We start from the raw sequence: 14,006 nt of genomic DNA on the forward strand, positions 1-14,006 counted from the left end.
GCTAACAAACTGGATAACCTAGAAGAAATGGACAACTTTCTAGAAAAATACAACCTTCCAAGGGTGAACCAAAAAGAAACAGAAAATCTGAACAGACCAATTACCAGCAACGAAATTGAATTGGTAATCAAAAACCTACCTAAGAACAAAATTCCTGGACCAGAGGGCTTCACCACTGAATTTTATCAAACATTTAGTGAAGACCTAATAGCCATCCTCCTTGAAGTTTTCCAAAGAATAGAAGAAGAGGGAATACTTCCAAACTCATTCTATGAGGCTAGCATCACTCTAATACCAAAACCAGGTAAAGACACCACAAAAAAAGAAAATTACAGACCAATATCCCTGATGAACATAGATGCAAAAATACTCAACAAAATATTAGCAAACCAAATTCAAAAATACATTTAAAAAAATCATCCATCATGATCAAGTAGGATTTATTCCAGGGACACAAGGATGGTACAACATTCAAAAATCTATCAACATCATCCACAACATCAACAGAAAGGACAAAAACCACATGATCATCTCCATAGATGCTGAAAAAGCATTTTACAAAATTCAACATCCAGTCATGATAAAAACTGTCAACAAAATGGGTATAGAGGGCAAGTACCTCAACATAATAAAGGCCATATAGGACAAACCCACAGCCAACATTATACTTAACAGCAAGAAGCTGAAAGCTTTTCCTCTAAGATTGGGAACAAGACAAGGATGCCCACTCTCCCCACTTCTATTCAACATAGTACTGTAGGTCCTAGCCATGGCACTCAGACAACACAAAGAAATAAAAGGCATCCAGATTGGCAAGGAAGAAGTCAAACTGTCCCTGTTTGCAGACGACATGGTATTGTACATAAAAAACCCTAAAGAATCCACTCCAAAACTACTAGATCTAATATATGAATTCAGCAAAGTTGCAGGATACAAAATTAATGTGCAGAAATCTGTGGTATTCCTATACACTAACAATGAACTAGCAGAAAGAGAAATCAGGAAAGCAATTCCATTCACAGTTGCATCAACAAGAATAAAATACCTAGGAATAAACCTAACCAAGGAAGTGAAAGACCTATACTCTGAAAACTACAAGACACTCATGAGAGAAATTAGAGAAGATACCAATAAATGGAAACATCCCATGCTCATGGATAGGAAGAATTAATATTGTCAAAATGGCCATCCTGCCTAAAGCAATCTACAGATTCAATGCAATTCCTATCAAAATACCAACAGCATTCTTCAATGAACTAGAGAAAATAGTTCTAAAATTTATATGGAACCACAAAAGACCCTGAACAGCCAAAGCAATCTTGAGAAGGAAGAATAAATAATCCCCCGAGATTATGCTCCCCAACTTCAAGCTCTGCTACAAAGCCACATCAAGACAATTTGGTACTGGCACAAAAACAGACCCACAGACCAGTGGAACAGACTAGAGAGCCCTGATATAAACCCAGACATACATGGTCAATTAATATATGATAAAGGAGCCATGGACATATAATGGGGAAATGACAGTCTCTTCAACAGCTGGTGCTGGCAAAACTGGACAGCTACATGCAAGTGAATGAAACTGGATTATTGTGTAACCCCATACAGAAAAGTAAACTTGAAATGGATCAAAGACCTGAATGTAAGTCATGAAACCATAAAACTCTTCTAATAAAACACAGGCAAAGATCTCCTGAGTATAAGCACGGGCAACTTCTTCCTGAACGCATCTCCTCAAGTAAGGGAAACAAGCAAAAATGAACTCACAGGACTACATCAAACTAGAAAGTTTCTGTATGGCAAAGGACACCATCAACAGAACAAAAAGGCATCCTACAGTATGAGAGAATATATTTGTAAATGACATAGCTGACAAGGGGTTAACATTCAAAATATATAAAGAACTTACAGTCCTCAACACCCAAAAAGGAAATAATCCAGTTAACAAATGGGTGAAGGATATGAAGAGACAGGTCTCCAAAGAAGAAATTCAGATGGCCAACAGGCATGTGAAAAGATGCTCCACATCACTAATCATAAGGGAAATGCAAATTAAAACCACAATGAGATATCACCTCACACCAGTAAGGATGGCCAGCATCAAAAAGTCTAAGAACAACAAATGCTGGTGAGGATGCAGAGAAATGGGAACCCTCCTGCACTGCTGGTGGGAATATAAGCTAGTGTAACCATTGTGGAAAGCAATTTGGAGGTTCCTCAAAAAACTAAAAGTAGAAATACCATTTGACCCGGGAATCCCACTCCTTGGAATTTACCCAAAGAATACAACTTCTCAGACTCAGAAAGACATATGCACCCCTATGTTTATTGCAGCACTTTTTAGAATAGCCAAGATATGGAAGCAACCTAAATGTCCATCAGTAGATGAATGGATAAAGAAGAAGTGGTACATATACACAATGGAATACTATTCAGCCATAAGAAAGAAACAAATCCTACCATTTGCAACAACATGGACGGAGCTGGAGGATATTATGCACAGTGAAATAAGCCAGGCAGAGAAAGACAAGTGCCAAATGATTTCCCTCATTTGTGGAGTATAACAACAAGGCAAAACTGAAGGAACAAAATAGCAGCAGACTCACAGACTCCAAGAAGGAACTAGTGGTTACCAAAAGGGAGGGTTGTGGGAGGGTGGGTGGGGAGGGAGGGAGAAGGGGATTGAGGGGTATTATGTTAGTACACATGGTGTGGGGGATCATGCGGAAAACAGTGTAGCACAGAGAAGGTAAACAGTGAATCTGTGGCATCTTACTACACTGATGGACAGTGACTGCATTGGAGTATGGGTGGGGACTTGATAATATGGGTAAATGTAGTAACCACATTGTTTTTTCATGTGAAACCTTCATAAGAGTGTATATCAATAATATCTTTAAAAAAAAGGCTCTGAGGTGCAGCCACGTCTCTAATGTGTTAAGAAGAGTGAGAATGCCACTGCGACTAGACCTTGACTCGAAGTGAGAAGTGAAGCTACTGGAGAATTCTGAGCAGAGAAATGACATGATCTGACTTACTTTTTAACAAGATCATGCTTGTCGCTCTGATGAGAATAGACGACAGGGGACACAAATGAAAGCAAAGAAACAAAAAGAGGGCCAAATTTGCCTAGAATAATCCAAGCTAAAGATGATACTGGCTTGGACCAGGGGGAAGGGGGTGTAGTAATCAGATTCTGTATATAATCTGAAACATGAACCAATGGGACAGATTGTGTGGGTTTTGTGGAAAAGAGGGAGGTCAATGATGAATCTAAGGGTTGGTCTTAAAAAACTGTTGTTTCTTTGTTTTTTGTTTTTTGTTGTAACAACTGGGAGAACTGACATGAATTGAGACTGGGAAGACTGCAAAGAGAACAGATTTGTTGGTGCAGAGAGAAGGCAAGGATGGTCAGTAGTTCAGTTTTGGATGTTAATTTTGAGTTGCTTTTTAGATACTTAGGTAAAAATGTGCAAAAATGCTGTTGGAGAATTGTGTTTGGCTTTAGGGGAGAGATTTGGGCTGATTACAGACTTAAGAGTCACATTTAAAACAGAGTAGATGAGATCATCAAGACAAGGAATACAGAAAGTAGAGAGAAATATACAGAAATATTTATTCGATAATACATCTTATTTGGGGCACTGTAACATGGAAAGCAGGCTGTCTAATGGAACTTTCTGTAATAATGAAATATTTATATATCTGTCATTCAGTAGGTAGCCATTACCCACATGTGGCTATTGAACACTGAAATTTGGGTAATGCAACTGGATAATTAAAGATTTTGTTTAAACAGCTATATGTAGTTGATGTAGTAGAGTATTGGACAATGCAGATCCAGAATTTGGGGATGTGAGAGGTATCAGCAGAGAAGGAGGAATTGTGAAGCAATTTTCCATGGATTGCTCACATTTCTGCACACATTGCAAGCGAGTGTGGATAAAATGAGAGTTCCTGTGGCCAGGATTCTCACCTGGCTGTGGTTGACTAGCTCACTGCACACCTGTGGGCAATACATGGTTGTTGACTCTATAAAAAGAGCTCCGCCTAGTGCTCTGCGCATGACACGGTGGCAGGGCTGCAAGGCTGCAGGAGAGCAGAGCAGAGGCTGGAGTGGTGGCAGTGCCGAGGACAGAGGCCCAGAGAATGGCTGTGTGGGATGACTGTGCAGAGAAGCCCGGAGGATGGCTGTGTGGACAGAGGGGCCCAGAGGCAGAGACTGGCTTGTTGCCTGCAGACTCACTCTGAGTGAATGGGATTCTACTGACTGACCTACCACCTGGAAATAAACTTGGGTATATAACCCTTTCACCCCAAGAACGTTTTGCTGTCAATTTCTTTGGTTACACTGAATCTATAGCGAACTTGCCCAGGACTGAAACCCACTGGTAAGACAGCGAGGCTCTGTCCTTATACTCAGTGATATGATATTTGATATTAGAAGTAAGTTAGGAAGGTGTTTCAAGGAGGAGAGAGAGAAATCAACTCTGCTCCTGAATATTAAATTGGATAAGTAGTGACAAATGACAGATATAGACATCACAAGTAACTGATAAGAGCAATACCAATGGAATTGTGGAAGCACAATCTGTCTTGGGTAAAAGAAAAGAATGGGAAGAGAAAAAACTAGCAACAGAATTTAGATAACTCAAGACGTTTTGCTGTTAAGTGTAATAAGGCAATTTTTAGAGAAGAAAGTGGAGTTCAAGGAAGATTATATTTTGAAGATAAGAAAAATAAAAGCAAATTTTCATATATGACACAATGATTCAAAAGAGGGGAAACTTGATACAAGAAAAGGAATTATGAAGCACTTATGCTAGTGCTTTTATAGTAAAGGAAGATAAAGCAGAGTATCTGGATATTACTGCAGGTAGTGAATAGCTGTGGTGGTGAAAGCTTGGGAAGGCTCTTTTTTTCCTATCTCTTTACTGAAATAGGAAGCAAGGTCATCAGTTAAAGTGAAGAGTGGGGAGGAGATGGTGAACACCTGAGGAGATTGAAGACCTGCAACAGTCATCTAGGAGAAGATGAAACAGAGAAAATGATTGTGGAAATCTAGTGAGACCACCAGGTAACATTATGGATCCACTTGAGGTGATGATCATTAATTAATGCGTGCTCAGGAGCATAGTTTTACAGGCATGGAATAAGCAAAGAATTGGATTCAATCAGGGCTGTGGTTTAGCTAGGCAAGGTTGCTGAAGCGAAAGAGAGGCAAAAGAACGAACTGACATATGCAAGGGAGAGATGATTATGACTGAGGATGCAATCTCCTGAAATCCTAATCCTTCCACTAGGCCCTGTGGAATTCAGCAAAATCCCCATATCCTGTACTTCTGTAAAGCTTTCTTCGCTTCCTCTACCTTCTTATTTAAATGGAAACTGGGCTTTCCCCTGAGGACACCGCTTTCCTCATATATCTCTTAGGTGATGACTCTTTTTATTTTTTCACACCTTTCCAAGAGGCCTGGTAGGTGCCCTTCTTGTTCTTCATTACAACTTCCAGTTCATTCGCCCTGTGTCCTCTCCCCAAAGCCCTTGCTTTGTGTCAAATACCATTAGACAATCACACACAGTCCTTCCTTATTTCCATATTTAAGTCGCATCAAGATCACTCACTTTCATTCTTGATGATTTTAGCTTTGTGTTCACTGTCACTGCACAATTTCTGTTGTAATCCTTATAGATTTAACATCCAAACAGATAACCCATCTGACATCCTGGTCATAGTTTCTTGACTTTTTCTCTACAGTCATAATTATGTTGATCTTCTTTTCTACTCTTCTCAACCACTTTTTCTAATAGTTATATTTAAGCTTTTAGAACATCTCAAAGTATATTTTAATAACCATACATCTGAAGTGGTATCATTTGCCAAAATTTATTGGTGAGTTCAGAGTAAGACTATCCCTACATAGGCCTCCACTAGATGAGTTGAGGGAATGGTCACACAACAGGCATAAGACCACCTCCGAAGGAATTCAGGCTACCATCAACAATAGATAAAGAGAGAACAATAAGAGGGGAACTAGGCATAACTGCCTCTTTTTGGCCTTATATATTGGGCTTGTATTCCTTGGGCTTGGGGGAAAGTTGTGTGTGTGAAGGGCTGGGATAGAGGTAGAGGAATGCTACCATGTTGGCTAAATCTTCTTGTACTGGGCTCTCAAAGGGAAGATTTAAATTACTATACCATTGATAGGATTAAAGATGGTGGCGTGAGAGGTGAGACAGAGACCTCCTTCTAAAACTGCATATAATATGAAAATATAATTTAATACAACTAATCCTGAAAGAGCAACAGGAAAGAAGGCTGCACCAGACTGCATACACCTGGAGAAAAGAGCAGACCTCATGGAACAGGGTAACATACCAAAGCTGTGGCCCGGCAGGGCCAAAGCCCTTCCCCCACCCCAACTCACCAGCAGGAGGAAGAAAATCAGAGCTGGGAGGGAGTGGAGGCCTGGTACTGCTGAACACCTAGCCCTGCAGATCTGCTCTGGGAGCATGAACCTACACTGCATGGTGCTCTGGTGATTTAGTGGGGTTGGAAAGCTAAGACAGGTAGAATACCTGGAGAGACTGAGATTCCAGCTGCTTGTGGAAAACAGGGATTCATATCCAGCTGATCTGGGTAGGCAGTCTGAAAGACTTCCTAAAAGTGAGAGGGATGCTAAAGGGGCAAGGATTACACAGAGCTTACTGCTCAGGAGAAAGGACAGGTAGACAAAATTGTCTGGGTGCACTCTACCCAATAGATTGGGAGCTTAAACGATCTTCAGGTGCTCCATCCCCCTGGCTGGCTAGCAGCTCCAAGGCTCCCCACTGTGATATACAGCTTGCTGTGTCTTCCTCCCAGCTAGCCTGCACCTGGCTCAGGTTCGCAAACCGGCAACTCCCACTCTGGTGTCAGGCCAGCCAGAGGGAAGCCCCACCTACGCCAGCTACAAACACAAAGCATAGAGGCTTACAAGTGTATGTTCATCCCACTGGTTCTGGCAGTGGAGACAGGCATAGCAGCCGGGAAGCAGGAAACAGCTCTTTCCTCCCCCCAAGCACCAACACTGCTCCCCTGTGACCCCCAACATTGCTCCAGGGGCTGGGCAGCTCCAGAGAGTAGAGCTTCTGGGCACTAGAGGGCACCACAGAAAAATTATGAAATGTCAAAGGAACCTGGATCAAAGCAAAATTATGAATACACCTGAGAGAGATTCTAATGAAATTGACTTAATGAATCTGCCTGAAAAAGATTTCAAAATAAAAATCATGAACATGCTCGTGGAGGTACAGAAAAATATTCAAGAACTCAGAAACTAATTTAGGACAGATATCCAATCATTGAAGAACACAATGGAGGGTATTAAAAGCAGATTAGATATGGTGGAGGAGGCAATGAATGAAACAGAAATTAGGGAAGAGGAACACAAAGAAGCTGAGGCACAGAGAGAAAAAAGGATCTCTAAGAATGAAAGAATATTGAGAGAACTGTGTGACCAATTCAAACGGAACAATATTCATATTATAAGGTTATCAGAAGAAGAGAGAAAAAGAGACAGAAAGTGTCTTTGAGGAAGTAAATGCTGAAAACTTCCCCAATGTGGGGAAGGAGATAGTCTCTCAGGCCATAGAAGTACACAGATCTCCCAACACGGGACCCAAGGAGGACAACACCAAGACATATAATAATTAAAATGGCAAAGATCAAGGATAAGGACAGACTATTAAAAGCAGCCAGAGAGAGAAATAAGATCACATACAAAGGAAAACCCATCAGGCTATCATCAGACTTCTCATCAGAAACCTTACAGGCCAGAAGGGAGTGGCATGATATATTTCATGGAAGGAAGCAGAAGGGCCTCGAAACAAGAATACTCCCCTAGGCAAGATTATCATTTAAATTTGAAGGAGGGATTAAACAATTTCCAGATAAGCAAAAGCTAAGAGAATTTAGCCCCACAGGCCATCTCTACAGTGTATTTTGGAGGGACTGCTATAGATGGGAGTGTTAAATAGCTGTCACCAGAGGTAATATAATGGAATAGACAAAGAGTACAGTATACGATACCTAATATATAAAGAATGGAGAAGGAAGAAAAGGAGGAAAAAAAATGAACCTTTAGATTGTGTTTGTAATAGCATACCAAGTGTGTTAAGTTAGACTCTTAGATAGTAAGGAAGCTAACCTTGAACCTTTGGTTACCATGATTCTAAAGCCTGCAATGGCAATAAGTACATACCTATCGATAATCACCCTAAATGTAAATGGACTGAAAGCACCAATCAAAAGACAAGGAGTCACTGAATGGATAAAAAAACAAGACCCAACTATATGATGCCTACAAGACACTCACTTCAAACCCAAAGACATACACAGACTAAAAGTGAAGGGATGGAAAAAGATATTTCATGCAACTAATAGGGAGAAAAAAGCAGGTGTTGCAGTACGTGAATCAGACAAAATAGACTTCAAAACAAAGAAAGTAACAAGAGACAAAGAAGGACATTACATAATGATAAAGGGGTCAATCCAACAAGAGGATATAACCATGATAAATATCTATGCACCCGACATAGGAGCACCTACATATGTGAAACAAATACTAACAGAATTAAAAGGGGAAATAGAATGTAATGCATTCATTCTAGGAGACTTCAACACTCCACTCACTCCAAAGGACAGATCAACCAGACAGAAAATCAGTAAGGAGACAGAGGCATTGAACAACACATTAGAACAGATGGACCTAACAGACATCTACAGAATTATACACCCAAAAGCAGCAGAATATACATTCTTTTCAAGTGCACATGGAACATTTTCCTGAACAGACACTTCTCTAAAGAAGAAATTCAGATGGCCAACAGGCACATGAAAAGATGCTCCACATTGCTAATCATCAGAGAAATGCAAATTAAAACCACAATGAGATATCACCTCACACCAGTTAGGATGGCCACCATCCAAAAGACAAACAACAACAAATGCTGGCAAGGATGTGTACTCCTACACTGCTGGTGGGAATGTAAATGCGTTTAACCTTTGTGGAAAGCAGTATGGAAGGGAGGTTCCTCAAAAAACTCAAAATAGAAATACCATTTGACCCAGAATTCCACTCCTAGGAATTTACCCTAAGAATTCAGGAGTCCAGTTTCAAAAAGACACATGCATCCCTATGTTTATCACAGCACTATTTACAATAGCTAAGAAATGGAAGCAACCTAAGTGTCCATCAGTAGATGAATGGATAAAGAAGAAGTGGTACATATACACAATGGAATATTATTCAGCCATAAGAAAAGGGCAAATCCTACCATTTGCAACAATATGGATGGAGCTAGAGGATATTATCCTCCGTGAAATAAGCCAGCCAGAGAAAGACAGCTATCAAATGATTTCACTCATCTATGGAGTATAAGAACAAAGAAAAAACTGAAGGAGCAAAACAGCAGCAGACTCACAGAACCCGAGAATGGACTAACAGTTACCAAAGGGAAAGGGATTGGGGAGGATGGGAGGGAAGGGAGGGATAAGGGGAAAAGAGGGCATCATGATTAGCACACATAATGTAGTGGGGATCACAGGGAAGGCAGTATTAGCACAGAGAAGACAAGTAGTGATTCTATAGCATCTTTCTATGCTGATGGACAGTGACTTTAATGGGGTATGTGGTGGGGACTTGATAATGGGGGGAATCTAGTAACCACAATGTTGTTCATGTAAGTGTATACTAATGATACCGAAAAAATTAATTATCTATATAATAAAATTTAGTCTAAAAAATACTACTATACCATCATTTTTAAAGTACAGTTCACCCTTGAACAACGATGGTATTGGGGCACTGAAACCCCGAGCAGTCCATAATCCACGAATAACTTTTGACTTCCCCAAAATGTACTGATAATCCAGTTGACCTGAAGACTTACTAATAATTTAAGTAGTCAATTAACATCTACTTTGTATGTTACATGTATTATATATATCCTGTACTCTCAGAATAAAGTAAGCTAGAGAAAATGTTTTTTCAAACTGTCACAATCTCCAAAATGTTCCAATATATATATATATTGAAAAAAATCCACATATAAGTGGACCCTGGGGTTAAAACCTATGTTGTTCAAGGGTCAACATACTTGTATGCTAGGTATTCAGCTAAGCAGTTAAATGCATCATCTAATTCTTATGCCAAAATATAGGTTAGTGTTATCTCTGCTTCACAGATGAGGAAACTGAGGCCAAGATAAGATAAAAAACAAAAACAAAAACCTGTTCATATTACACACTTAGAAAATAGAAAAACCGATTTGAGCCCAGGTTTCTCTATCATCAAAGACCTTCTGTTCCATATCATGTCCGTATTAACACTATAGAAGCTGGGCTTTTCTGCCTGCTCCCCACCCCCCTTTCCTACACCCCCAGTGCTGCTCCGGCTATACCATGCTTGCTCTGAGCTCCCGGCTCTCTATCCTAGCATCCTCCACCTCTGTCATCTCCCTCTAGCTGCCATCATGATGATCTACCAGGACTTCATCAGCCATGATGAGATGTTCTCCCACATCTACAAGATCCAGGAGATCGCTGGTGGGTTATTCCTGGATATTGAGGGGAAGATGGTCAGTAGGACAGAAGGTAACACTGATGACTCGCTCAACTGGTGTTAATGCCTCTGCTGAAGCACAGTAATCAGTGGTGTTGATATTGTCATGAACCATCACTTGTAGGAAACCAGCTTCACAAAAGAAGCCATAAGAAGTATATCAAAGTTTATATGAAATCCATCAAAGGCAATCTTGAAGAACAGAGACCAGAAAGAGCAAAACCTTTTATGGCAGGGGCTGCAGAACAAATTAGGCACATCCTTGCTAATTTAAAAAACAACCACTTCTTTATTAGTGAAAACATGAATCCAGATGGCATGGTTGCTCTGCTGGACTACTGCAAGGGTGGTGTGACCCCCATATATGATTTTCTTTAAGGATGGTTTAGAAATAGAAAATTAACAGATTTGACTATTTGGATCTGTCCCCTGTTCTCCCAAATGGCTGATGCTTTTCATCCACACAACACCAGGACTTAGACAAATGTGACTGATGTGATCTTGAGCTCTTCATTTATTTTGACCTTGATTTATTTGGAGCAGAGGGCATTGCTTTAAAGAAAAAAGCATGTCATATAGGTTATCTAAAAATAAAATGGATTTAAGCTAAAAAAAAAAAAAAAAGACTAAAGGAGCTGGTGTAATCAAGTAGTTTAGTCCTTGCCATAATCCCAGATTTCTCAACCTCTAGGGAAAGAACTGTCTCAAAATCTTAGTAGGCACCAGAAAAAGAAGGGAAGGATAGAAGGAAGGACAGAAGAATAGACAGAAGGAAGGGTGAATAGAAGGAAGGAAATAGATCTGCAGAACAGTTAAATCACTGTAGTAACTTGGATGGAAAGAACAAAAAAGTTTTAATCCCAATTTTGTTTTCCAGAAAGCCTGAAAATCTAATAAATATTCTAGTGAATAATGATATTATGACACATAAAATAGCCATATAAAAGAAAATCATAACAGATAAAGTTAATGGAGTAAAATTTAAAGTTAGATCCACAAAAACCAATGAGTAATGTTAATGATACTTATCTGAACTTTGCAAACTGTAAGTATATTATCAAACCTTACCAGCATAATTAAGACAATGAGCTTGTTCAACAATGAAACTGACTGGGACATAATTAAAAGCATATTCACAAATGACATCATATCCAGAAACAGAATTATATATAAGACATGCCATAAAGCCAAAAAAATTTCTCTTTCAAAACAGATGACCTATGAGATTAAATGAATAGGAGGGAAATGGAAAATTCAGAAGACTCTAAATGTAGAAGAACTGAAAATACCAGGGCAGGAAAAAAAATTAATGGAGGAGTTAAATATGAGATTTGATTTGGAGAAAACATACAAAGAAAACAAAAACATAAATACAAAGATTCAGTGCAAAGATTCTCTGCACAGAAGAAACTTAGAAATAATTTCCATTTATGCACAAAGGTTTTATTAAGCATTTGTAGCATTGCTATAGTTTCTCAGGAAGGGGGATGACGGGATTCAGGTGGCAATCTGAAGGATCAGAGAAGAAGCACAGATGAGTCAGAAAGCCACTACAATTTATTCATCCTCATATTCCCCAAATGTAGCTGGTTTACAGCATAAAATAGGAATTCAGTATTTTCTTAATATATGAACTGTCAAATGCTGTGGAATAGCCCAAAATTGAACTGGGGTAAGGGAACAGGGCAAAAGCCAGTGGAAATATCTCCAGGTAAGAATATGCAGATTATTTTGACCTGACCAAACTACACAATTTTCACATGTATCCTTCTAGGTCTCACATGTATCCCTCAAAAGGACCCACTACTTCCCTATTCCCTAGATATAGCTTTGGGTTCTTACTTCTCAGCCCTATTTATCTCTTCTATTTAATCAACCTTGATGTATCTTAGGTGAAATCTTAACACAAATAAGATCATTAGTTCATTTTTGTACTGGTCCAGCCAATCTCTGAGCTTGCCCACTGGAAGAGTGCATGAAACACTTGTCTGTCTACAAGACAATTTCAGGCAAAAGGTTTTGGTCCTGTGGACTCAAGAGTAGTATCTAACTAAACAAAACACCTTTGGGGCATGAGACTGATTCACCACCTCTAGCAGGGTTCTGTGCCCACAATTACAGCAGAAAATTTTTCATTCAGTATCATGATAGGGTTGTCAGGGTTGGGGCCCAGGCAGATGGGGAAGAGGATCCTGAGATCAGACAGGAAAGCAGAGCTGAAAGCAAGGTTCAACTGCAAGAAGCCAATGATGGGGGTCCAAACCAGAAGGCCAAGAGCAGCTATGGAGGCTAAGCATAGAGACCATGCGGGTAGAGAATAAATAGAAAGCTGTGTGCTATAATAGAGTAGGTGAGGTTGTTCATGGCTTGCTTTTTATTTGCTGGTCATAGACGTGGTTACATCAGACTGAGCTGATAGGTCAGTGCAGCCACCAACTCCACTTCACCAACCTGCCAAGTTCCCTGAGCTGCATGGTGAGAACCCTGATACACTTCCCAAGTTCTCATTCGGCTGACACTCTATGTATGAGACTAAGGGACCCCTGTATTTTGCAGATGAGGCCCAGCAAGGGTTTGGTATTAATTATTTATTGTATAGACAGACAACCCAATACAGCACATACACAACCAGAGTACCTTACTGGGGCATTAAAACTTTTTACAGGCACCTTGGTAGGTGTTTGGAAGTCCATAAAACTGGAACAGCCATCTGTCATTACTGTAGGCAACACCAGGATATAAACTCCCTCAGTAAGGCCTGTCAACCCTATCTCCAAAATCTCTCTCAACTTCGACCACTTCTCACACTCACTGCTAGAATTCTGGCCCAAATTGTCATCCTTTCTCACCTGCACTACTGTCCTGGCCTTCTGACTGGTCTCTCTATTTCCACTCTTGCCTTGCCATACTCTAGTAATTTGCCAAACAGCACAAGTCAAAGAACTAATTACAATTTGCTCTGCTGTTTAAAATGCTCCAAAGGTTACCTACTCCATTTTGAATAAAATCTAACTCCTCCACCATGGCCTAATATGGCTCCAGGATCTACCTACCACTTCCCCGACCTCATCTAGTACTGCTCTCCCCCTGGCTTTTTTTGGTTCCTCCTACAGCCTGTTTTCCTCCCTTGACCGAGGCCCCACCTCATTAGTCTCTACTCCATTGTCCAGTTTACTCTCTGTATAGTACTTACCAGCACCTGAAATTTTTAAAATTATCATTTACACATTTACCATCTTTATACCTGCAATAGAATGTACACTCCCCAAAGGCAAGGATATTTGCCTTGTTTACCACTGCATCCCAGCACCAGAATAGTGCCTGGTATAGAGAAAGGGAATGAAAAAGGGAGTGAGGCAATTTGTTAATATACTACCACTTCTGTTCCCTTGGCTAAGACCT

The 14,006-nt window shown here is 40.0% G+C and overlaps 1 protein-coding gene and 1 pseudogene across 4 annotated transcripts in view; one reads left to right on the forward strand and one right to left on the reverse strand.

The window, feature by feature from the left end:
* Positions 1-14,006, reverse strand: part of PPP2R3A (protein phosphatase 2 regulatory subunit B''alpha) — a 270,561-nt gene that overhangs the window by 236,506 nt on the left and 20,049 nt on the right. The window lies entirely within an intron of this gene.
* Positions 9,378-11,505, forward strand: LOC130682898 (translationally-controlled tumor protein-like; annotated as a pseudogene).

Source organism: Manis pentadactyla, chromosome 1 (assembly GCF_030020395.1).
Source record: "Manis pentadactyla isolate mManPen7 chromosome 1, mManPen7.hap1, whole genome shotgun sequence".
NCBI classification, from domain to species: Eukaryota; Metazoa; Chordata; class Mammalia; order Pholidota; family Manidae; genus Manis; species Manis pentadactyla.